Source organism: Pongo abelii, chromosome 8 (assembly GCF_028885655.2).
Source record: "Pongo abelii isolate AG06213 chromosome 8, NHGRI_mPonAbe1-v2.0_pri, whole genome shotgun sequence".
Lineage (NCBI taxonomy): Eukaryota > Metazoa > Chordata > Mammalia > Primates > Hominidae > Pongo > Pongo abelii.
The window spans coordinates 12,732,670-12,758,610 of record NC_071993.2 but is presented as its reverse complement, the minus strand read 5'-3'; the positions used below and the strand labels follow the sequence as shown (position 1 = coordinate 12,758,610).

Below are 25,941 nucleotides of genomic sequence, written 5' to 3'. Positions count from 1 at the left end.
TAAAACTTACAGGAAAAAATACGAGAACACCTTTAGGATCTAAGGCAAGACAAAGAGTTCTTACAACGGAAACCAAAAGCATCCTGCATTTTTTCCAAAAAGAAAAATTGGACTTCATCAAAATTAGAAACTTTTGCTCTGTGAATGACCCCATCAAGAGGACAAAAGGACAAACTCAGAGGGGAAGAAAATATTTGCAAACCACATACCCCACAGGGGACGAATATTCAGACTATATAAAGAACTGTCAAAACTCAACAGCAAAAAAAGTGAACAACCCAAATAGAACATGAGCAAAAGACACGAAGAGACATTTCACCAAAGAAGATAAACACATGGCAAGTAGGCACATAGAAAGATGTTCAACATTATTGGTCATTAGGGAAACGCAAATTTATATTCCAATAAGACACCATCACACACCTATGAGAATAGCTAAAATCACAAAATGACAGCAACGTCAGATCCTGGCGAGGATGCAGGGAAATGATCACTCACACATTACTGGCGGGAATGTAAAGTGACACAGCCACTCAGTGCCCAACAGTTTCTTTACAAATGGAACATGTAATCACCATGCAACCTAGCAGCTGAACTCCTGACACTTATCCCAGAGAAATAAAAAGTTATGTTCACACAAAAACCTGTACATGGACGTTTATAGCAGCTTTATTTTTTAATAGTCAAAAACTGGACACAAACTAGATGTCCTTCAACTGGTGAATGGTTAAACAAAGTGGTACACCCAAACTGTGGAATACTTCTCAGTTATCAAATAGAACAACTACTGATACACGCAACAACTTAGATAAATCTCCAGTGAAAGTTGAGTGAAAAAGAAGATCCCAAAAGGTTACATATTGTATGATTCAATTTATATAACATTCTTGAACTGACAAAAGCATAGAAATGGGGAAGAGACTACAGGTTACCTGAGGTTAGGCAGGGGGTGAGATCATGCAGCAGGGAAGTGGGTTTGCTACAGAAGAGCACCATGAGGAATTCCAGAAGCTTCTGTATCCTGATTGTATCAATGTCAATATCCTAATTGTAATACTGTACTATAGTTTTGCAAGATGTTGCCATTTGGGGAAACTTGGTAAAGGGTACATGAGATCTCACTATATATTATTTCTTATAATTGCATGTGAATGTACAATTATCTTGAAATTAAAATGTTACAATTAAAATGTAATTTTTAATAATTTTAAAAATCCAAGTAGGGGATGGTAGCGCACACCTATAATCCCAACACTTTGGGAGGCTGAAGCAGGAGGATCACTTGAAGCCAGGAATTCAAGACCAGTCTAGGCGACATAGTAAAACCCTTCCTCTACCCAACAATTCTAAAATTAGCCAGGCGTGGTGGTGTACATTTACAGTCCCAGCTACTCGGGCTGAGGCAGAAGAATTACTTGAGACCATCAGGCTGAGGCTGTAGTAAGCCATGATTGTACCACTGCACTCCAGCCTGGGCAACAGAGCAAGACCCCATCTCAAAAAAAAAAAAAAATCCAGCTCTATGTGAATTCGGTCATTATTCACCCTCTCTATGCCTTAGTTAACCTCAGGAGAAAAACAGGGATAACAGTAATGCCAGCTTTATGGGATTACTGTGAAATTGGACATAAAGTACTAGACATAAAGTACTTAAACTGCTTAGCAGATAGCACTCAAACACATTTACCATGATTATTTCAATCAGTAATTCAAAAGTATTTATTGAGCTCCTGCTATATGCAAAGATTCAATGGCTTCTTTAAAAACAGACATCTCAGGTAGTAGTACTGCATAGCACTGAGAGAGCAGAGACTTTGGAGTAAGAGAAACCTGGGTTTAAACCTCAGCACTGCCACCATCTTTGCTGTACATGCTTAGGTAATTTACTTAGCCATTCTGAACTGCCTTTTCTTTAACAGTAAAACAGAATTAATAATATACCCTTATAGGGTTATGCGTATTAAGATGATATATTTCACTGATTGGTATATGACAAATAAACTGCAACTATTATTACTACTACCCACATATTCTCTTTTTGTTGCTTTCTTCCTACACAAATTTTAAACTTCTTGAGAAGAGTTTCTTTTTTTTCTCATGAATCCCTCCAAATACCAAGCCTAATGTGATGAAAATAGAAAGTACTCAATTAATACTTAGTAAAAAATAAAATATTCTGGCAATGCTTAATGAAATTAAGTATTACCTGATACTTAAATGAAAAGTAACTGTATGCTTTCTTCTGAATATGAGGCTCCCAAAAAATTCCCCCATGAGTCTTTGAAGGGGCATGAACAAGGGTTTTCATCCATGATATTCTTTATGGACACACAAGTGCAAGACGGTTCAGTCATCCATCACCACGGAGATGAAGATAAAATGGGGTAAAAGCAGCTATAAACAATGAACTAGATAAAACAGAGTAAGCAGCACGGACAGATGTTAGAAAGAGCATGCATTGAAAGTGCGAAGTAACAGAATGAAATCTATCAAAGAATGCCATTCATGTAAATTAAAAATACAAATATTCACACATACATGCACACCACAAAATGAAAAAAAATTAGGAGGATGCCTGTGTATTCAAAGAGATTTAGCAAGTCCATTATAGTGGATATCTATGGAGGCAGGAATAGGAAATGAGGAAATGATTAAGAGGAGAGAGAGACACAGAGCCCTAAATCGGCTGCTGATCATGAACCGTTGGATCTAATTAAGTCACCTCTCAATGCCTAGATCCAAAATAAATGCGAATTAATACAAAATATGTAAATGATTATGTAAATAGTGACAGCATTCCACCCTGAACCTTATTGAGGAGGTAGCAATTAAAGACGTAATTCTGAAATGACAATGCAAAATCAGTACAGATAAACTGCTGTAATCCAATTGTTTGGCTATTTAATAAAATTAATGGTCTGAAGAGCATACCACTTCACGGTTTCATTTGGAAAAGGTTCTATCAGGATTTCAAGGAGCTCACCAGTGGAAATCAGCATTTCAGTGACATGCTTTTTCTCCCCACCTCATTTCTGTCTTTTGTGACTGTTCCATATTTTTATCACTGGTGAATCAGAGACATGCAATCTGGAGGAGAAAAAGCTAACCCGGCAGGTATCTCAGCAACTAGAGAAGCCGAAGGAAGGGTGTGCTCGCCATTCCGGATCTTGACATTTGGTCCCAAGGCCAGAAAACAGATGCAGGTGGGACAGAAAATTACTTCTCTCCTCAAAGAGAAGAAAGGCTCCCCCAAAAGCAGAAAATACAAACTGCCACGACCTGGGGCGACTTATTTTCTGGCCATCATAGCCTGCATATCTGCCCACCACAAAAGTGGCTTGTTCCCCTGCTCCGAGGAAAAGCTGCTGCTAATTTATTCTGGGAGCAAGAAGAGATGAATGGGGATATTTACCCTAAGTGACGCCAGAGTTAACACGGGGAATTTCTGGCTAGTGGAGTTATGAGTGTTCTTCCTCTTTTTGCTTATGTATTTTTCCTCATTTGTCTTCTAGGAATACACATTACTTTTCTTGTTGTGAAAAAATTACAACATTTTAAAATAAAATAACAGCACCAGTTAATCAGCTAGAAGGCTTAACAGTCATGATTCCTTTGGTGCACTAGTAATCTTACTGCAAAGCTTAACTGTTTTTGCAACTAATAACTTTCTTCCTAATTCTCTCAGCTGCTTGCATCCTTGAGGAAAAAAAATCTACCACTCACCTTGCTTACGAGAAGTTCATGGTGAAGTGCTTAGTTGATTAGAACATGCCTTGAATTTTTGTGACTAGACAGGGATATTAAAAAGGCGATCCCCCAGTCACCACCACCCCTTCCCCACACCCCAAACACTTCGCTGAATAAACGCCACTGAAGTGGGTGTCCGATAATTCAAAGGTTATATTAAGTATGGACTCAAGACAGAGACCACCTGGGTTCCTGCCCTGCCTCATCTACTCTAGCTGGTGAGAAGATACTTGACCTCGGGCGCGGTGGCTCACTCCTGTAATCCCAGCACTTTGGGAGGCCGAGGCGGGCGGATCACGAGGTCAGGAGATTGGGACCAACCTAGTTAACACGGTGAAACCCCGCCTCTACTAAAAATACAAAAAATTATCCGGGCGTGGTGGCGGGCGCCTGTAGTCCCAGCTACTCGGGAGGCTGAGGCAGGAGAATGGCGTGAACCCGGGAGGCGGAGCTTGCAGTGAGCCGAGATCGCGCCACTGCACTCCAGGCTGGGCGACTGAGCGAGACTCCGTCTCAAAAACAAAAACAAAAAAACAAAAACCAAACAAACAAAAAAGATACTTGACCTCTCTGTCCTTTAGATTTTTCCGTAAAGGGTGGGTAAAAACAGTAGCTACTTGAGAGGTTTGATTCGAGGATTTAATGCGCTAATTCATGTAAAGGGTTTAGAACAGTCTGTCTCGCTGCAGCATCGATAAATGTTAGCTACTCCTATTACTGTCCAAGATAACTCGTTTTGTTATGCAATCAATTTTGAAACATTATATAAGACTAAAATATTCAAGGCTGCCCATACTTGGAAAACTAATTTCATTTCTTCCTATTTCCTTACCAACTTTTAACCATATTTTAAACACATATGTGCACACTCATATGAAATTCACACACATACTAACACATTTATACACACACCTACATATACACACCCACATACACACACGCTCACACCCCTAAACACACCAACACATGCACACACAAACAAGCCTATCATAAACCAACACGTGCATACTCACGCACACACCCACGCACACACCCACACACCTATACACACATGCACACCCACACACACGCACACACGCCTATACGCACACCAACACACTTGCAAACACACATACACCTATACACACCAGCACATGCACTCACTTATGGACACACACCTACACACACATACATGCACACACCCACATCTATACACACACGAGCACACACATATACCTATACACACGCACACACAACACACATCTACACACTACACACTCCTATACACACGTACACACCTACACACGCAACTATACACACCCCCCACACACATGCACACTCACACCTACACACACCTATATCAACACCTACAAACCACACACACCTATACACAAACACACTTACAAATACATACCTATACACACAAACACACATGCACTCACACCTACACACGTATACATACTTGCAATCACATGTACACACATGCACACACATGCACACACACCAATATACACACTTACACATAACTATACATGTATGCATGCACACACACACCTACACACACGTGCACACACTCACACCTACACACACATGCACACACTCACACACTCAGACTCCTTTCCTAAGTTCCATTTCCAAAGAGGGGCAAAGAATTTGAACAACTTCCTTCCAGAACCTATACTTGAGTAAATTAATTACTCCAATATATTTTCTTACTTAGATGGAAATGGAATATAAAATGCAACAAATCTTAATCGAGAGTCAAAAATAGTGAGTTCCTCTTGCTGAAAGCTACTGATGGCTCCCAATCACCTGAGGGGCCTGGGTCTTCCTTCCTAGGGGTGGCCCAGGAGGCCCCCTCATCTAACTCCACCAATTCTGCCTCCTCTCGCCATCCTCTGGTCCCACCGACTCCCTGCTCAGGAACCCTTTGGGGCTCTCAGGCATTCTGCCTGCCATTCCTCCTCAGAATGGGTTCTCAGTCCTCCAGCTCCCAGCCCCTTCCAACCCTGTAAACCCATCTCCAACGTTATCTTCACTGAGAAGCCCCACGTCCAGGCACCTGCTGAGTTGATTAGCTGGTAATGTGCTTGCTGGGCCACATTGGGTTATAATTTGAACACACACTTCTAAGGATGGCGACTTGGGGCTGATTACTCCATGTCAGCAGTTTCTAACACAATAGCTGGTATGGCTGGTACTCAAAGAATCAGAGGATATGAGACACATCCGATTCCCTGTATAACAACAGCTGGTAGCCCTAGAGCACATGGTGAATAAGCCTTGTGGAGGGTGAGGGCGCACCCTAGTAACCAGATATCCTGGGGTAGGTGGGGTGGAGGTTTCCAAGGGCTTATCAAGGCCTCTCAACACGGACTTAGTCAAAATTTAAAAAGAAGCTAGAATATAAAGTCAGCAAGAAAGGCAAAAATTATTATACAGTCATCAAAATTTCCCTCGAAAATTATTTCAATTGCCCATTCGAGTATGGAGTACATATTTCTGTGCATTCAACCCCATAAAGTGAATACATATTTAGCACTTTGTAATATATAAAACTATGGCTATTACAATATGCGGAACACATGCAAAATATAACTGTACACTATTTTAATTTCATAAGAGAGAGAGATGCATATGGTTGCATTTGCTTAAATGTGTATATAATGTCAATCCACAGTGGCCTATTTTTGTCAGCAATCTGGATTACATGTGCACACAACAACAACAAAGCTAGGGCATAATGACAACACCAAGTGAACACTTGCTACACGGCAGTGTGTGTGTGAAGGGCTTCCAAGTATTTATTAATTCGATCCTCACAACTCAAGGAGGGAACTCCTGTTGCTATGCCCATTTTGGAGATAAGGAAACCGAGACTCAGAGAGGTCCAGTGCTCTAGGTGACAAGAGCTACAAAGTAGAAAATCTGGTGTGAGAATCAAGGCAGTCTGGCTCTTTTAACATCACCCTACCCTACCTGTCTTGGGTTAAAAAATAATAATTAAGGAGAAAAGCAGAGTATGGGGCAGCCGTAAATTAATACGGATTGTGTGATGGGGGTGATGACCAGAACATGGTATTATTACACAGCCTCTGCCATCAGACTTCTGCACTTATGGGCCAAGTCACTTTCTCTTCTCTACCTCTCAGTTTTCTTCCCTGTACAATCGGGATATTATTGCTTACCTTGAAGAAAAAAAACACAACTCAACTGTACCCAAAACTCTGTGATGTTTCTGCCCCTACAAAAGGAAATGTAATCCTAGGCCGGGCACGGTGGCTCACGCCTGTAATCCCAGACCTTTAGGAGGCCAAGGCAGGCGGATCGTGAGGTCAGGAGTGCGAGACTAGCTTGGCCAACACGGTGAAATCCCGTCTCTACCAAAAATACAAAAAATGAGCCAGGCATGCTGTCAGACACCTGTAATCCCAGCTACTCAGGAGGTTGAGGCAGGAGAATCACCTGCATCCCCAGAGGTGGAGGTTGCAGTGAGCCAAGATCATGCCATTGCACTCCAGCCCAGGCAACAAGAGTGAAATTCTGTCTCAAAATTTAAAAAAAAAAAAAAGTAAATGTGATCCTTAGACCATCTGAACACTTTGCTCAGAACTAGCCAGGAAAGGGTTCCACTGTCTGTCTGTTACAAAGATCAGTTCACATCTAAAGTATTGAGAGTTAGCTCTAGTAATGTTACAAAACTGAAAATTATCAGAAAGAGACAGACAGGGCTGTGGAAACAATACCTCATTGGGCTGGGAGAGGGGGTTAAGAAACTGAGTATAGAAGAGGGGCCAGAGAAAACAAGAAGAGGCATCAGAACATGGTATTATTACACAGCCTCTGCCATCAGACTCCCACACTTGCTGCGCAAGTCACTTTCTCCTCTCTGCCTCTCGGTTTTCTTCCCTGTACAATCAGGATATTATTGCTTGCCTTGAAAAATTCTTGCAAAGATTAAATGAGGTGCTATCTTAAGTCCTAAGCACAGTATTTCATAGTAAGCACTCCCTGAAATTATCCATCACTGTCATCATTATGACACAGTACCAACAGGAAAAGTTTATAAAGCAAGAGATTCAAACACAAAAATGGATTTCCTAATAGTTAAGTTGTCCCCAAATGGAGGGTGCTGTCTTGTAAGATAGCAACTGCACCACTGCTGATAGTCCTGTCTAGGAGTCAACAGACAACATTCCCATGTCTAGACTGTGCTCACCCAGATGGTCCAGGACCCTTTCATCTGACGTTCTTATGAGTCAATGATTCTACACCATTGCAAGTAGAAACACATAAACAAATGGTAAACAGAAATAACAGTGGGATGAAACACATACAACTTACGCCTTCAGCTATGGTACAGTTCAGGCAAGGGAACCTTACTTCTTACTATGCCTGTCATGGATCTTCATTTTATTTACTTTTTAATGCTTTTGTTGTTTTTTTTTTTTTAATAATAAAGACATAGCCAGTCCATTTGGAAGAAGAGGAGCTAACAGAGGTCGGGCGCGGTGGCTCACACCTGTAATCCCAGCACTTTGGGAGGCCAAGGTGGGCAGATCACCTGAGGTCAGGAGTTCAAGACCAGCCTGGCCAACACGGTGAAACCCCGTCTCTACTAAAAATACAAAAATTAGCTGGGCGTGGTGGCACGCGCCTGTAATCCCAGCTACTCAGGAGGCTGAGGCAGGAGGATCGCTTGAACCCTGGAGGCAGAGGTTGCAATGAACTGGAATTGTGCCACTGCACTCCAGCCTGGGCACAGACAGAGATCATGTCTAAAAGACAACAACAACAAAAAAAAGCTAACAGAGCAAACTGGTAGATATCGACATGCAAATTGGTAGATACCAACTCTCAACCACCGTATGGACAAAGTGTTGAAATGGGTTCCAAAGTTCTAAAACAGAAAAAGTTTGTAGTTTACAAGGCTGCTTCACATATTTCAGAAGATGGAAATGCAATCAGGCTTTTCAATAACACTGGCCTATTTTTTTCTTAATGGCTTGTCACAGTTTCGTGTAATGCCACAGGCTGTGATATTACCACTAGCGTGCTGCTGTAGTGAGCAAGAGCTGCCCGTTATAGGGAGCCATCTATCACGCTTAGGTGCCAATTTAGAAGGTGGAAATTCTGGATATGGATTCCTAAACTTCTGTTTGTGGAAAAGAGCTTTCTTTCTTTTAAAAGTTTCCTGGAGCCTTGAGGTTGCTAGAAGAAGAGCTTAAGGATGCTATAAATTGAGTTCTTGGACAAGGCTGGAGTTAATTAGCCCTCAACTGTAGAGAAAAGTGAAGGTTCAATCTTTGGCTTCAACTACCTTTATTCCTGCCAATGATCGAGGGACAGAGGCACCACCCCAAACACCACCTAGTCAGGTCTTGAGACAGAGATGCGGACACTCACTCTATTTAGCAATCATATTCCTTAAAGATACAGTCTCCAAAAATGGATCCCTGTCATGTATTTGCTTTATAAGACCATGTGCCAAGACTACACTAATTTGAGGGATTTTTAAAAATGCAACAATACTAACAACAAAAGGTATTACAATTTTACGCTGTCACCAAAATCATGGAACTTTCAGGTCTCTAGGTGTTTTGAAAAACATTTGGTTCCAGCTGTTCATTATATAGATGATGATACACGTGCTCAAAGAAGAAGACTGACCTGCCCAAGCTGCACCCGGAGAGGAATATGCGACCTCCATGCCCATCCAGGACCAACTTTCTCTCTTTGCAAAGGTCTTCCTTTACTAGGAACAGCCGGGGAAAATCCAACTGACTCTTGCCCTGATCCTGTCAACTTCCTGATACATCCAGGACACCATTAAACCCACAGTATTAAAACCCAACCTGAGGCCACCAGGCATGGTGGTTCATGCCTTAATCCCAGCGACTTGGGAGGCTGAGGTAGGAAGATTTCTTAAGCCCAGGAGTTCGAGGATGCAGTGAGTTATGATCATGCCACTGCACTCCAGCCTGGGCAAGAGAGAAAGACTCTGTCTCTAAAAAAAAAGCAAACAAACAAACAAAAAGTAATTAATTAATTAAAGCCCAATTTGGAACAACAGATGTTTAAACGTGCCTGAGAATACGAAACCTTCCCTCCCTCTCCAAAGTTATTTTTGTGTTTCCATGAAGTCTCTCTACAACCCTTGAAGGTGTCTGTAGACCTTTGTTCCAGGCCGGAGTTTTGGAAGTAGTGGAAGCTCCCTGAAGCAACTCACAGCAGCTTTCCCTTAAGGTCCCAGAGAAAGAGAGGACAGAAAGCAAACACCTCATTTATCTTCTCACAGAGCACTGGAGAGTCAGGGAGGAGCATCCTAACAGGGAGTGCTTTTTAGTTTATCTACCGTGTCCAGCAAGTTCCCTTTTTATTAGCCCCTTAATGGACTGGCCTCAGAAACGAAATGCTTCATGAAATGGAGAAATAAGGCATTAGCAGGATAACCTGGGGCAAAAATAAAACTCGAATGACATTCTGGGCCAGGCGCGGTGGCTCACGCCTGTAATCCCAGCACTTTGGGAGGCCAAGGCGGGTGGATCGCCCGAGGTCAGGAGTTCGAGACCAGCTTGGCCAACACGGTGAAACCCCATCTCTACTAAAAATACAAAAAATTAGCTGGGCGTGGTGGCATGCATCTGTAATCCCAGCTACTCGGGAGGCTGAGGCAGGAGAATTGCTTGAACCCAGGAGGCAGAGGTTGCAGTGAGCCAAGATTGCTCCACTGCACTCCAGCCTGGGGGACAGAGTGAGACTCTGTCTCAAAAAAAAAAAAAAAAAAGGCATTCTGAAACGTTCAGGGAACTGGGGGTACAGAGAGGACAGGTTTCATTCAGTGGGCAGGCAGGTACCACACAGCAGAGCTCCTCCCAACCAGAGATGTCTTCTCAGGCCCAGGCGGAGCTTCCTCACCTGGAAGTAGATCTGGAGCTGGAAAATGCCTGGATTCGTCCCCAGAAACCAAAGAAACCAGGCGAGGGTAGAGGAGCTGCAGGAGTGGGAACGTCAGAACGTCAGCACGGAAGGGGGCTCTTCGAGGCTCTAGGATGGCCTCTGTTGTGTCCCTTCCTTCCAGGGATGGGCACAGGGCCTGTGTTTAGTGGAGGTGGAGTCTTCCAGGTTGCCTGCACTTTGATGGGGTCGCCGGGTCCAGGGTCTCATTCTCAGCTCTGGGACTCACCAGGCAGGAACCAGCAGAAGGTGGTGATTAGGAAACAGACTCCAGAACCCCGAAGGCCTACATTCAGAACCTGGTTCTGACACTCTCTTATGTGACCTTGGACAAAGCACTAAATATTTCTATGCCTCAGTTTCTTCATCAATAAAACAGACAGCTCATGGGTTTGTTATTTGGTTGAATACATAAAGTACTCCTAAGAGTGCCTAGTATATACTGAGGGCTATGTAAGTGTTTGCGGCTATTACCTGTTCCCTTAAGAGGTTCTCAGGTCTCCAATCCTGTTAACTAAACTCACAGAACACTGATGTATTAGCCAGAAAGTCAATGCATACATAACCTTGAATAGAAACCTTTCACCAACAATAAGACAGGAAAAGTCAACTTAGGCTGGGAAGTATATGTATTTTCATTCAAGTAAGGGAAGTCTACTTGAGGGGCCAGATTAAGATCAAAAGGTTGCTTTTTGAGCCTAAAGTCAGATCACACATCTGGGTGGCCCAGAGATGAAAAGTCACCTTCCACTGTGAAGACTGTCCCTGACAAGTGGACCTGAGCACTTGTCTCAGTTGGTGAGGACACCTTCTGCCTTGAACTGTGGTAGTGATAAACCCCACAAGGCTCTACGCTCAAACCCTTCCATTCTGTTCTTGACATCCCATTATACATTGACTACCGGGCAAGGTGGATGTAAGCTTCTTCACGGTAACATGGTGGGTTTTTCTGAGAGGCAGATGGAAGCAGAGACATCTGCTGAGAAAGGGGAGGAGACAGCACCATAGTATCAGAATGTGCCCAGAGAAAGGAGGTGAGGGACAAATGTCGGCATCGAGATGCAGCAGAGGACAGCAGATATATTACCACACTGTTTAAATGAATGATACAGAAAGCTTACAAACTTGAAACATCAAGCTACCTGCCCATCTCTGCCTCGTCACCTGGCCATCACCATGACTCCGGAGATCAGGCTGTTTCAGGCATGCTCTGGAGACAGCTGGAACCACATGGTCTACGAACATCCCTTCCTAATCTGGATTCAATGACTTCAATTGGTGGCTTTAAATTAGTCACACAGAGAGTCTTCACACCATGGACATGGGTAAAAGCTACACATCAGGACCTCTTCTTCCTCCCAGTGCTGCCCCAAGAGCCCGTTGTTAAACCTTTACCAGCACACCACTGGGCTGTTTCTCTACCGCTTGATTGAAATGATCCTTATGGAAGCACAAATGACTTCACTGTCACTAAATCCAAGGGACAATTTTTAGTCTCTATTTTTCTTCAACTCTCCAGGATGTTTGAAGAGCTGATCCTTCCCTCCCTCTTGAGCCTCCTCTCCTGCCTGGCTTCTGGGGCTCACTGCTGACTTTTCTTCATTTCTAAGCACATGTTTTCAGGGGTCCTCAGCCTGCGGGCCATGCACTGGTACCAGTCTGTGGCCTGTTAGAAACCAAGCTGCACAGCAGGAGGGGGGCGGCAAGTGAGCAAAGCCTCATCTGTATTTACAGCCACTCCCCATCGCCTGCATCACCGCCTGAGCTCTGCCTCCTCTCAGATCTGTGGTGCCATTAGATTCTCATGGGAGTACGAACCCTATTGTGAACTGCACACGCAAGGGATCTGGGTTCCACGCTTCTTTTGAGAATCTAATGCCTGATGATCTGTCACTGTCTCCCATCATCCCCAGATGGGACTGTCTAGTTGCAGGAAAACAAGCTCAGGGCTCCCACTGGCTCTACATTATGATAAGTGGTAGAATTATTTTATTATGTATTCCAATGTAATAATAATAGAAATTAAGTACACAATAAATATAATGCACTGGAATCATCTCGAAACCATTTTCCCACACCCTGTCTCCATGGAAAAATTGTCATCCACGAAACTAGTCCTGGTGCCCAAAAGATTGGGGAGCGATGCTCTACACAGTCCCCTTCCCCCAACAGGCCCTGAAATGTTCTTGCTCCTCACAGCTCTCTTTGGTCACTGAATGTGTCCTTTAAGACAAGGCTGGGTCATCACTTCCTCCAGGAAGCCCTCCCTGACCCACACGGTCTGGGTAATGCTTATTTTTACAGTACCCTTTATCTCCATCACAGCTGAGTGTCTATGCACATGCATGGCCCCTTGGCAAGAAGACCAGAACCTGGAAGGCAAGAAGTTGGAATTACAGCAACAATAAGCAAAACAATAGTGACAAACAGCTGCTACCGGCATGCATCATCTGCCCGGCACCATTCCAACAGCTTTCAATAGATTATTCTATTTACTTCTACACCACTCCTATGATTTCTCCCATAAGACTCCCGATCCTGGTAGGGCTAAAAGAACTTGCCCACGTTTACACAGACCAACATGAATGCCGAAGGGCCAACGTACTTAACCATTTTCTACAATGCCCTTTCTAGTTTGTGTATCTTCAGAACTCAATCTAACATGTTTGAAGTAAAAAGCAAAGATAGAAGAGACGGGGGATTTTATAAAACTTGATATTCTGCAGATTCAATACAAGTTCTTGTTTATTATATTCAGTGAAGAAATAAGATAGTTCCTAATTCCAGTCTTGCTCATCTGTAGCAGTGGCTCTTTGCAGATGCCATTTTTCAGGCCCATGGGGCTAGATTTTGTATTGTAGAACACAGCCTCTGGTTCCCTCCTGCCAGTGCCTGAGTGACAAATATTAATGCATCATGGAAGAAGAAAAGCTGCTACTTAAAAGCTGACAGTCTGAAATCCCTCCACACACAGCTAAACACTTTAAACCACATAAATATGTTTTGTTTTTTTTTTTTTTGAGACAGAGTTTCGCTCTTGTTGCCCAGGATGGAGTATAATGGCACAATCTCGGCTCACTGTAACCTCTGCCTCCCAGGTTCAAGTGATACTCTTGCCTCAGCCTCCTGAGTAGCAGAGATTACAGGTGTGCGCTACCACACCTGCTAATTTTTGTATTTTTAATACAGATGGGGTTCCGCCATGTTGGCCAGGCTGGTCTCAAACTCATGACCTCAAGTGATCCACCCGCCTTGGCCTCCCAAAGTGCTGGGATTACAGGCGCGAGCCACCATGCCTGGCCTAAACCATGTAAATATGTTAATAGTTCCCTTCATGTCTGTACATTTTCTTTAGTGAATCTGTTTTTATTAAATCTCACTTTCCCAAAAATATAAAAATAGTAAGTACCCTCTGGATTTGAGCTCCTGTTTTCTTTTCTTTCTTTCTTTACTTATTTATTTTTAAAGAGACAGGGTCTCCCTCTGTCACCTAGGCTGGAGCGCAGTAATGTGATCACAGCTCACTGCAGCCTCCACCTCCCAGGCTCAAGTGATCCTCCTGCCTCAGCCTCCCAAGTAGCTGGGACTACAGGCGCTTGCCACCACACTTGGCTAAATTTTGTATGTTTTATAGAGATAAGGTTTTACCATGTTGCTCAGGCTGGTCTGGAACTCCTAAGCTCATGTGATCCTCCCGCTGTGGCCTCCCAGAGTGCTGGGATTACAGGTGTGATCCACTGCACCAGGTGCACTATTAGTTCTAAAAGCAAAAGCATCTTTGCGTCTGGGTAGGAAAGTTCCAGGATACATTTGAACCATCTTCAAAGTTGTTACTTGTTTTACATCCTCAGGGCAGTTAAAGGATGCAGGAACTCCTGGAAGGTTTATGCTTCTGCCTCTTCAGCAGACAGACAGACACGGGACCCGCTCGGGGATGTGAACAGTGCAGGGAGATGTTACTGGAAAACTAACACCTCACTAAATGGCCTAGGTGGTTTTCTGAATGTCTCTCGCTAGAACCCACAACACCTCTCATGACCTTTTTATCCTTTACAGCGATGCTGTCAGACACTTTACTAGGAGGTTCTCATACAGTAAACCCTGGATTAGCCTCACCAATGCATAGAATGAGACATGCAGATGATACATTTCTACTTAGCTTTAAAGCCCAGTTGGAAAGGCAGGAAAGAAGAAAGGGAGGGAGGCTGGAAGGGAAAGAAGCATAAATGGGTGTTCACTCCACTGGCAGGTGGCTGCATATGTGGACGAGCGAGATGGAACTGGGCTTAAATTATCTGTTACTTCCGGGCCAGGTGTGGTGGCTCATGCTATAATCCCAGCACTTTGGGAGGCCCAGGTGGGTGGATCACGAGGTCAAGAGATTGAGACCATACTGGCCAACATGGTGAAACCCCATCTCTACTAAAAATACAAAAATTAGCTGGGTATGGTGGTGGACGCCTGTAATCCCAGCTACTCAGGAGGCTGAGGCAGGAGAATCACTTCAACCCAGGAGGCGGAGGTTACAGTGAGCCGAGACTGCGCCACTGCACTCCAGCCCCGTGACAGAGCGAGGCTCCATCTCCAAAAAAAAAAAAAATTATCTGTCATTTCCTTGCTGGAGAACACAGGCAAGACAAGCCTCAGGCTTCTCATCTACACTTTGTGAATGATAATATCCAATCCCCAGCAATCTCTGAGTGATTAAAGGGCACATACAGACTTCAGAGTTGGGCGTGGTGCCCAAGACACCACAGGGATCAACGCATGGGAGCCCTGATTATACATATGGCAGGAGGGAAATGAGCACGTGCAGCCCCTGGTGCTAGGCGTGGGGCAAAGGGAGACTCCACAGAAGAATTATTTCAAATGTCTTCCCACACCATCAGGAAACCACAAGTTAAAATCCAGCCGTCCCTTCTGAGCCCTGCCCTGAGAGGGCTGTCCGTGGTTCCTACAAGTATCAGGCAGATCTCAGAGCCCAAGCCCCATCGACTGATTTTTGCTGTCTTAAGAACATCAGTACCAGCTCAGCCAAATGGGTTAGGCGGAAGTAGGCAGGTCAGGACAGTGGAGGAAACGTGCGTGACCGACTCGGTGCTGGGGTCGCCCAGCATCCCTGTCTCTGACTCCTGAACTGTCTGTCCCTAGAAGGTGCTGTGTGTGAGGGGCCCATGGGGCAGAGCAGAAAGTGATGCCTGATTCAGAGGCCCCGCGCTCCCTCCCCTGCGGTCCCCTGAGCAGCCGCGGCTCACAGGAGGATGACGGCACCTGCGTTGTTAACTCAAAGGAAACGGCTATTCTGGCTGCTTTCAACTCCAAGTGGCATGGCTGTGAAGCAAACATGAGGAAGGGGCTTGCAGTTTTGCCTTTTCTCCGACCTCGATCTGACGATGTGCCCCTAGAAGTCAGGCCTACGATGACCTTTGCAATGCTTCTCTCACGGCCAAATTCTGCCCCGTGGCTCCCAGCCCCCTCCACCCCAGAACATGCCCCACAGATCATCTGAGCAGCTGCTGGCACTAACCCCTTCCATCCGGGGCAACAGGCTCCACAGGCCCTGGGGAGAGGCTGAGCTGTTTACTTTTGGTTTCTCAATAACTCCTGTTTCCGAGGGCTCTCTGCCAAAGGGAGAGAGAGGGAAGTGGCATCCAATGGCCCTGTCCAAGAGCAGCCCAGGGCCGAGGCAGAGCTGGGCAATGCAGGCAGTGTTATCTGGGGCTGCCAGTGGCACCGCAGCCCCCAGGGCTCCCCTCCTTCCTCCCCAACTGTCACCCGCTCACTCCTGAGAAGTGTTTTGTATCATCTCTCTGAAGTGAGTGGGCAGAAACTGTACTGCAGAAGTTCTGCTTGGATCACAGAGAAGAGGGTGGGGAAGAGCCACCGAGGGTCAGAGTGGGCCCCTGAGTGGCCTGGAATCACCAGGTACTGGGCAGGAATGGGCGACCGGGGCCGAATGCTTTTGGAAGATGGCACAGATGCAAATACTATCTGCCACATCAGTGAAGTTCTGGCCAAGGGGTGTATATATGTGTGTGTGTGTCTCTCTTTGACACACACGCACACTTGAATGGTTTCTATCCACCATCACCCTATACATTAGAAGCCATATGGTTCACAGGGAGGTGCCCTGACCTAGGAGCCAGACCTTCCTAGCCTCACGGCCTTCATCGGGCCAGGCCTGTTATTTTCTCTGTAAAATAAAAGTACTGCACTGGTACCTGGCACGGTGGCTCATGCCTCTAATCCCAGCACTTTGGGAGGCCAAGGTGGGCGGATCACAAGGTCAGGAGATCGACACCATCCTGTATAACATGGTGAAACCCCGTCTCTACTAAAGATACAAAAAATTAACCAGGAGCAGTGGCAGGTGCCTGTAGTCCCAGCTACTTGGGAGGCTGACGCAGGAGAATCACTTGAACCCAGGAGGCAGAGGTTGCAGTGAGCTGAGATTGCACCACTGCACTCCAGCCTGGGTGACAGAGTGAGATTCCATCTCAAAAAAAAAAAAAAAAAAAAAGAAAAAAAAGGATTGCATTGGATCTGCATTTCCCAAAGTGAGGTTCCATGGCACACTAGTCTCCAGGAAAAGAGTGCTCTGGTCAACTAAGTTTAAAGATGCCTCATACTACCCAAGTAGTCATTCCTTCCTTCTATTTTGGGAGATCCCGGCAACTACAGGGAGTCGTATACCCTAGACACATGACAGATGATGGATATACGTTCTAAAGTCAACTGGAACCTGAAACATTTGAAGCAACCCCCTAGAAATGCTCAAAATATCACTTGCAGGTGGTAAATTACTACTGTTCTTGGGAATGAGTCCATTGGAGATAATTAAAAGTGGCCCTCAAGTTTCTGAGACTCTGAATAGCATCAAATAAATACTTCTGGAAAGTTCTCCAGAGAAGCCAGGCACCCTGATGGAGTCTTGGGTGAGGCAAAAGTTCAGCTTCCCAAGGGCCAACACGGCCAAACACTTCTGCTAAGAAGTCAGATTCACTGTATTTTTTCTCTGTTTATCTGATTCCTTATTAACGCCTGGCAGCTTCAAAGACGCTGGCACTTGTACCACTCCCTATTCCCAACTTCCACCACCCTTGGAATTTGTATCTGAATTGTTTGCGGAACCCCCATCTCCCTGCATTGCCCGTGTTCTATGACATTCATTCACAATGAGCGAAGATTCTGTACCAGGCACAGACTTGGTTGGGTGCTAAGAATTACAGAGATACATAAGAACGGGTCCCAGGCCTCCAGAGGCTCACTTCTGTCTGAGACACAAACAGGTAAATAAATATTTATGACGGGAGGTGACAGGAGCGATCACAGTATGACAGAGGCACTTAACTACTATTGGAGTCCAGAGAAGGAACAGGCCAGCCCTGCCTAGGGATATGGCCACTGGCACGGTGGCTGGCTATGAAGCAGGCATGGATTTTTCAGGTATATATGGGCATCCTCAGCTTAGGCAGGTGCTGCAAAGTCCCAGAGACCTCCAGGTGCACAGCGTTTCTAAGGAATGGTAAGATGTAATAAGTCACAGCTGGAGTGTGACAAGTGTGTTTCAGGGCTGGAGATGGGGGAAAGATGAAACAGCAAAGATCACTTCAGGCCCCTTCGTGACTGGTTTGAGGTGTGATGTTAAGGAGCTTGTTCCTTATCCTGGAGAAAAAGCAAAGGAAGCAAAGAGTTGTACTAAGGGAGGTGTGTGATTGGGGGAATGGGTCAAGCAGGAAAGAGGGGAGAATGATCCCCAGCAGGTGCTAATCCAGCCGCGGGCTGACTGCCTTCTGCACCTTTCTCATGGCTGTCCTGGAGCCGTGTTCTCAACCCAAGGTTCCACTCCGTTGAATAGCACGGGATGGACTGGAGGAAGGCAGGTGAGGCCAGGTAAGGACCTATTACAATAGCAGAAGTAAAAGGTGACAGTGGCCATGGGTTCTGGAGAGGTAATGACACACAAGTCACATTTCAGAGGCTGAAGCCATATGATATAATGATCAAGGACAGGCATGCACGGGTCAGGGTGGCAGGCAGTGGGTGACCTGGAAGGAGGTCCAGGTTCCTGGCTTCAGGCACTGCGCAACTGGTGTCCCAGCAGGACGCAGCAGGCAGAGCCAGTCTGCGCAGGGAGGAGGAATCCGGGACGCGGACATGCTGAGCTTGAGGTCACTGCAGGAATTGTATTAGGAATCATCAACAAGCAGTGAGAGGCCGGGCACGGTGGCTCATGCCTGTAATCCCAGCACTTTGGGAGGTGGATCATCTGAGGTCACAAGTTCGAGACCAGCTTGGCCAACACGGCGAAACCCCGTCTCTACTAAAAATATAAAAATTACCCGGGCACAGTGACACGTGCCTGTAATCCCAGCTACTCAGGAGGCTGAGGCAGGAGAATCAGGAGGCAGAGGTTGCCGTGAGCCAAGATCGCACCACTGTACTCCAGCTCGGGGGCAACAGAGCAAGACTCTGTCTCAAAGTGAAGAAGAAGAAGAAGTAGAAGAGGAAGAGGAAGAAGAGGAAGAGGAAGAAGAGGAAGAAGAAGAGGAAGAAGAGGAGGAAGAAGAGGAAGAGGAAGAAGAGGAAGAGGAAGAGGAAGAGGAAAAGGAAGAGGAAGAAGAAGGGGAAGAAGAGGAGGAGGAAGAGGAAGAGGAAGAAGAGGAAGAGGAAGAAGAGGAAAAGGAAGAGGAAGGAAGAAGAAGAAGGAAGAGGAGGAAGAAGAAGAGGAGGAGGAAGAGGAGGAAGAGGAAGAGGAAGAAGAAGAAGAAGAAGTTAGAAAGACACGTGATGCTTATGGGAGTCACTGTGGGTCCAGATCCACCACTGGTCTTTGCTCAGACATCCTCAACTTCCACTTCCCACACAGACAGAGGCGGAGTGTGCAGGCACAGCAGCCTCCATGTGTCTCTGCAGGCCCAGTGCCATTACAGACCTGAAACGATGCAGGTCCTCCCCAAACAAACATTTCCTAAGTGCTCAAAGAATAGCCATCACATTTTATGCTGACTTATATTTAAATAGAGGCGCTTCTGGTGTGCCAGGAATTCACAGCAGATAAAATGGACCTGCTGCCCAGGAGGGGTGAAGCTGCCCACTCTCTTCTCTAATTCAGAATGCTCCCACGCCCTGTGCTCTGTCCCAAATGGCACCTGCTCCTACAAATACAGCTCCTGTCGCCCAGGAATCTTTCTTTCATCAGGTTGTTGTTCGCATCTTTTCAGGGTTGGAAAAGTCATCGGTGAGAGATCTCCTGCTATCTGTAGACCACCTATGAACATGAAATGAGAGACTGTGAGTGGAGATCGGGTGCTGTGGCTCACACTTGTCATCCCAGCACTTTGGGAGGCTGAAGTGGGAGGATCACTTGAGGCCAGGAGTTTGAGACCAGCCTGGGCAATATAGTGAGACCCTGTCTCTACAAAAATGAATAAACAGATAAAATAAAAGATTGTGAGTAGAGATATAAAATGAGTTTATACAGGGCTTTCCTGAATTACTTTCCTGTAATCAAACTTTGCCTCAGATAGACTCAGCAGTGGTTTTATAAGACCACAGTTCTTCGAGGAGTATGAGGAAGGCAGACAGAACCACCGGGGGGAGATGTTTCAAATCATAAGACAGGCATTCCCCTTGTTCTGGAAGATTCTGAAGTCCCATTTACTATGAGTGGTTCCAGAATGGGCCCCCTGCCACAGGATCCCTTGCCCTGGGCAGGACACACAGGTAGAGGGGGCTTCTTCCTGTTTCCTCCTAAGAGCTCAGCTGCCTAGTCCACAGGTACCTAATGCACACCAGCTGAGCTGAAACGAGCTACCAAGGCTAAGACGATTCTGCAGGCAAGAAGAAAGCCCTGCTGATGCTTGCCACTGTGTTTAGAATTTGTCTCTAAGAAATGAACTGAGGCTGGGCACGATGGCTCATGTCTGTAATCCTAGCACTTTGGGAAGCTGAGGCGGGCGGATCACGAAGTCAGGAGTTCAAGACCAGCCTGGCCAACAAGGTGAAACCCCGTCTCTACTAAAAATACAAAAATCAGCCACACGTGGTGGCGGGTGCCTGTAATCCCAGCTACTCAGGAGGCTGAGACAGGAGAATCACTTGAACCTGGGAGGCGGAGGTTGCAGTGAGCTGAAATTGTGCCACTGCACTCCAGCCCGGACAATAGAGCAAGACTCTGTCTCAAAAAAACAAAAAAAAGAAATGACTTGAGACTCTCATATAAGTCTGTGGCAGACTTATATGAGGTGCTGTGGCAGGCCACACACGTGCCAGGTCACGGGAACCAGAGAGCTCAGGTCACGTGTTTTCATGTCATGCTTGTCTATCCTCACATAAGATACAGGCAAGACTGAGTGAAACCAAATTTATCATGCAATGAAAACTTGCTCACATTATTTACAGGACATGGAATGCTTGTAAATAGAAGCTCACACCAAAAAGACTTAATCTCTGAGCAAAAAAAAAAAACTATCATTTTATCCAGCAATCCCACTACTGGGTGTCTACCCAAAGGAAAGAAATGATTATATCAAAAAGATACCTGCACTCATGTCTACCACAGCACCACCCACAATTGCAAAGATAGGGAATCAACCTAAACATCCATCATTAGAAGACCGGACAAAGATAATGTGGTACATGCGTATCGAGGAATACTATTCAGCCGTAAAAAAGAATGAAGTCATATCGTTTGCAGCGACATGGGTGAGTGGAAGTGGAGGCCATATGTTAAGTGAAATAACTCAGAAACAGAAAGCTAAATACCACATGTTCTCACCCACAAGTGGAAGCTAAATAATGCGTACATGTGAACATACAGAATGGAGTAACACACGTTAGAGACTTAGAAGGGTAGAAGAATGGGAAGGGATGAGGGAGGAGAAATTACTTAATGGGTACAATGTACATGATTTGGGTGATGGTTACACTAAAAGCCCAGAATTCACCACTACACAATATATCCATGTAACAAAACTGTACTTGTACTCCTTAAATTGATACAAAACAAACAAAAAAAATCTCCGAGCAAACATCTTGCAGGGTTAAGTAAATTAAAGAGAAAATTCCTTCATTATCGGACTTTTTGGTTGCCAAAAAGGAAAAGTGACGTGTCACCAGATCAACATTTGCCAAACCAAGGCGCTTGGAATTTCCTTGGAATCAAAACACACGTTCACTGACCCCTCTATGTTTTGTTAACACAAACCAAGCGTGAGTGAGTTACAGAGTAGGGACTCTTTCTAGGTTTTGCCTGGCAACATAAAGCAAGAGCTCTGAGTGAAAATGTAGGGCCCATTGTTTCGTTCCATGGTTTCTGAAGTCCCCCTTGAGTTGAAGAGGTCTCAAAGAGAATGCTGAACTAGAAACAGGGGGGCCCAGCCAGCTTCCCATGTAAGAAGCGGGGAACTGGAGTCAAATATCCTTGAGTATCTCTCCTGTTTTTTCTTTCTTCTAGCTTGGGTATTTTTACAAACTTCCATTGTTCTACTATTTCCATCTTCCCACCCTCCTTCCCTCTCTATTTTGAGCCAAGGTACCACTCTGCTGCCCAGGCTGGAGTGCAGTGGCACAATCATAGCTCACTGCAGCCTCCAACTCCTGAGCTCAAGTGATCCTCCTGCCACAGCCTCCTGAGCAGCCAGGACTACAGGAACACGCCACCACATCTGGCTTGTTCTACTGTATTTTCTTAAAAAATAAAGCCAATTGTTGATAACAGGTTGGTTGGTTTTTTTGTTGTTGCTGTTGTTGTTTGTTTTTTTTTTGCCTTAATGTGTTTTTTTGCCTTAATGTGTGCATTTAACAATCCTCTAGCTGATGATAAGGGATTTATACAATTCTGCAATTCTTCTCATCCCCAGAAGCTGGCACTGGGAAGGCTGCAAGCCCTCCTCTGGGGCCCATGTGGAAAAGTTGTGAATACCGACGCGCAGGGGCACTATGACCCAAATGCCAAGAGCTCATGAATGCTCAGAAAACACCAGCATCTCTTCATGGAGGACACAAAGGCCAAAGTGGTAGACTGCTCCTCCCCCCTCCTGATCGTGTTCACGTTGCTCTCTTTCTACCATGAATAGGTTTGTCTAAAAGGGGACAATAAGAAACCAACACAAATGCATTGCTGAGCCAAAGACTGGCTCTTTTCTTCTTACTTTATGTCTGTCTCATCCCAGAGGGTTTCTCCTTTGAGGCACTGCACTGCCTACTCTGTGATGCCAGATGGGCACCATGAGGTCACAAAACCTCCCAGGATCCAGTGAGCCAGATGCTTCCTTCGTCCGCCCCACACCACCCCTCCAGCTCCAGGAGACACCTTATTCCACCAGAACCTACAACGCAGCTGCATCCCGCCTCACTGAATGGACGGAATTTCTCCCCTTGACTCTCGAAATAAGATGCAGCAGGGAATCACTTGCACTTTCAACTCTTTAACCCAAAACCTTCACCATAATTTTACAACTCAAGAAAACACAGAGACTGCTCCAAGTAACCTCAAAAAAGATACTCAGTTAGCATAACTGTTCAACAAATAATGATGATCATTATATGCCAGTTAGTGGCTGTAGGAACACATGAACATACAATTCCCAGAAACACCTAAGGTCTTTCCTAAATCATGGGCAGATCACACCCCCTCTCTGAATTCTATGAATACCTGAGCATTCTCGTGCATCATTACTCAGAAATTGTGTACATTCGTGCTAATTCCAAAGTAGTTGTTTCCCTACTCACCTCCCACCCCAAATGCAGAGATTACATCACATCACACACATCGAGATATTTTGGACTTTGTAGGCCTCGTAAAAATAGATTTGTTATATCCAGGCATTGCACATAGAGCCAGTAGCATGTTATTTGCAAGATACGCATTAAAAGGTTGACCCACGTTCGTTTAATTTTGCTTCTATCCCTCCAGGCTACACAAGCTCAATGGAGCACCTCAAAGTAAAGGCTTTTCCAGGAACCCACCAGTACAGAGCCCTTTTCCTCCCTTCAGACCTTCAGTCCTTTCTGCATCCCTGTAGCCCAGACAGTGATGCTCTATGACAAGCATCTTGTCAGACTGAAAAGAGCATCCATGGTTTTTAAATCTCTCAGTGGGGTGTCCTGAATCTGCAGGAAGTGGTGTGACCCGAAACAGATTTCATTTTCCTTTGAAAATGAGACTGCTTCCTGAGATATGGAAAATGTTGCCCAGTACATAGTAAGTACTCAAGAAATAGTACTTTAAACTACTCTAGAGAGCACAAACTGATGTATCTTGAGAGCCCCTTATGGGAAAATTACCGACATCGTTCGAATTTTACCATGCTGGAGAACAGCTGCAGGAAATGAAACAATCCCAGGCTGAAGTGGGAACCCACACGTAACCGCACGCTCTGAGCAGCTGCTCTGCCATGATGTCCTACCACGGATGCACATGAATAACAGAAAAGCAATTGAACATCCTTAAGTATTTTCATTTTCACAGCAGGGACCCAGGTTCTGCTATTGCTTTCCCATAGCAACACTGAAAATCAAGGCATGAATGAGTTCTTTCCGAAGCTAATAAGCGATTATCCTTTACCAAAGAAACGTGACTAGAGTGCTTGCATAGGAGGATGTCTGTAACTTACAAATGTGTGTGTTTCACGGCATCGTCCATCTTCATGTCAGCTCTTCAAAGACAGGACTATGCATATGTTTTTTCCTTATCAAGCACAGGGACAGATGCAGTTGATGCTGACATGTTTTCTGTTATTGTTTGATAACGATGCCAACACCACCACTTTATGTCCAGGTAACTGTCTCCGAGTGTTCTGATGGTAGAGTACATCTCCCAGAGATCCAGTGAGAGCATAAATAAAGGAAGCAGCTCACATTAGCAAATACAGGGCTCCTTCATCTTTGGATAGAGGGAACAGCTGATGGTAGGAAGTGAAGACAGCCCTATGGGTGGCCCAGGAGACCAGTACAGAAGAACTGGCCAAGGATCTGAATAAAGCAAGGATTTAAAGTCAGGAAGGCTACAATCCACAGGAAGGAACCGGCTCCCCACAATGCCCTGAATGAGGGAACAACTGGGCCATGGATGTGGCCCTCTATGAAAAGTCACGTGCCTCTGCGTAGGGTCTAATCCCAACCATTCCCTTCCACGGTAGGGGCCCCAGAGCCCCTACCATGAGGGACCTGCTAGGAAGAAAGATCCTCTAGCCTCCAGATGGTCAGCGTGTCTGTGGGAGTCAGCAAGGAAATGGTCAGCCCAGAAGGCCAATGACCCTGGGCAGGCAGAACTGAACCACAAGACAGTGCCTCAAGAAGGTCCTGGCCTCAATTCCTGGAAGTTCAATGTCAAGTTTCCTAAGCACAAACATTATAGCTGAGTTCAGTTCCCAAGGGGGTGACGGATGCTTCCCCAACCATGGAGGGCAACCTTGCACTCAGGACAAGGGGCAGCCACCATACAGACCAAGTGCAGTTTTCAAAAGCGTTTTTCTTCTTTCCAAATAGATACTGCTCCTCCAACTGCTTAAACCTAGGGAGGCAGAAGTGCTAAGCTTCACCACAAGGTCACAAGCTCCTACACGGCAGGAGCTGTGTCTGTTTTTATTTTCCATCCCCACTGATGGGTGCTTTGAAGGGGCTCAATAAACTTTGGATGAATTAGACCCTGAGCTCCAGAGATAACAGCCTCATCTTAGCATTTACCTTGAGTATCCTGTTTCACTAGTGTTCAAAGCAAAGATAGGAACTTTGCTTTCAATCTCTAAACCAGTGGGAATGTTGATAAAGACACCTTAAAAAACCACAAGAAAAATTCAGAAAAGAAAAAAAAAATTACCAGGTCTAAAAAGAAATGTGGGTGGGAAAGGGGGACTGGATGCCAGGAGGAGTAGACACCATTGATCAGAAGCACAGTGAACACAGTGTCTCCAGAGGAACCTACCAGTTTAAATTCTAGACCCCACCATGGGATTTCAGCATCCAAATCTTTGAGGGTAGGGACCCAGAAACCATGATTTCAAACAAGCTCCTCTACAGCTCCCTAAGTTTGAATACCTCTCATCTATAGGTTTCAGATGGACTGTAACTAGAAATCAGTACCTAGGAGTAGCTCAAGCTAAGAGATTTGAGGCGTTAAAAATATTTCACTAGGAGGCCACTAGGCTGAGATGGCTCCAGCACCTTGGGTTCCTAGGTAAGCCAAATGAAGCCCAATGTAAACTCTAAAGTGAAATGTAAGCCTAACCAATCAGAAACTGCCAACTAACCTCT

General features: G+C 45.3%; 1 protein-coding gene and 1 long non-coding RNA gene across 4 annotated transcripts in view; one reads left to right on the top strand and one right to left on the bottom strand.

Annotated features, from left to right (window-relative positions):
* Window positions 1-25,941, bottom strand: part of CAMK1D (calcium/calmodulin dependent protein kinase ID) — a 486,434-nt gene that overhangs the window by 212,556 nt on the left and 247,937 nt on the right. The gene's annotated exons all lie outside the window — the stretch shown is intronic.
* On the top strand, window positions 17,849-25,334 carry LOC129048170 (uncharacterized). The gene is made up of 2 exons (XR_008510282.1): window positions 17,849-17,972; window positions 22,548-25,334. It is a non-coding gene; the product is annotated as an uncharacterized LOC129048170 (long non-coding RNA).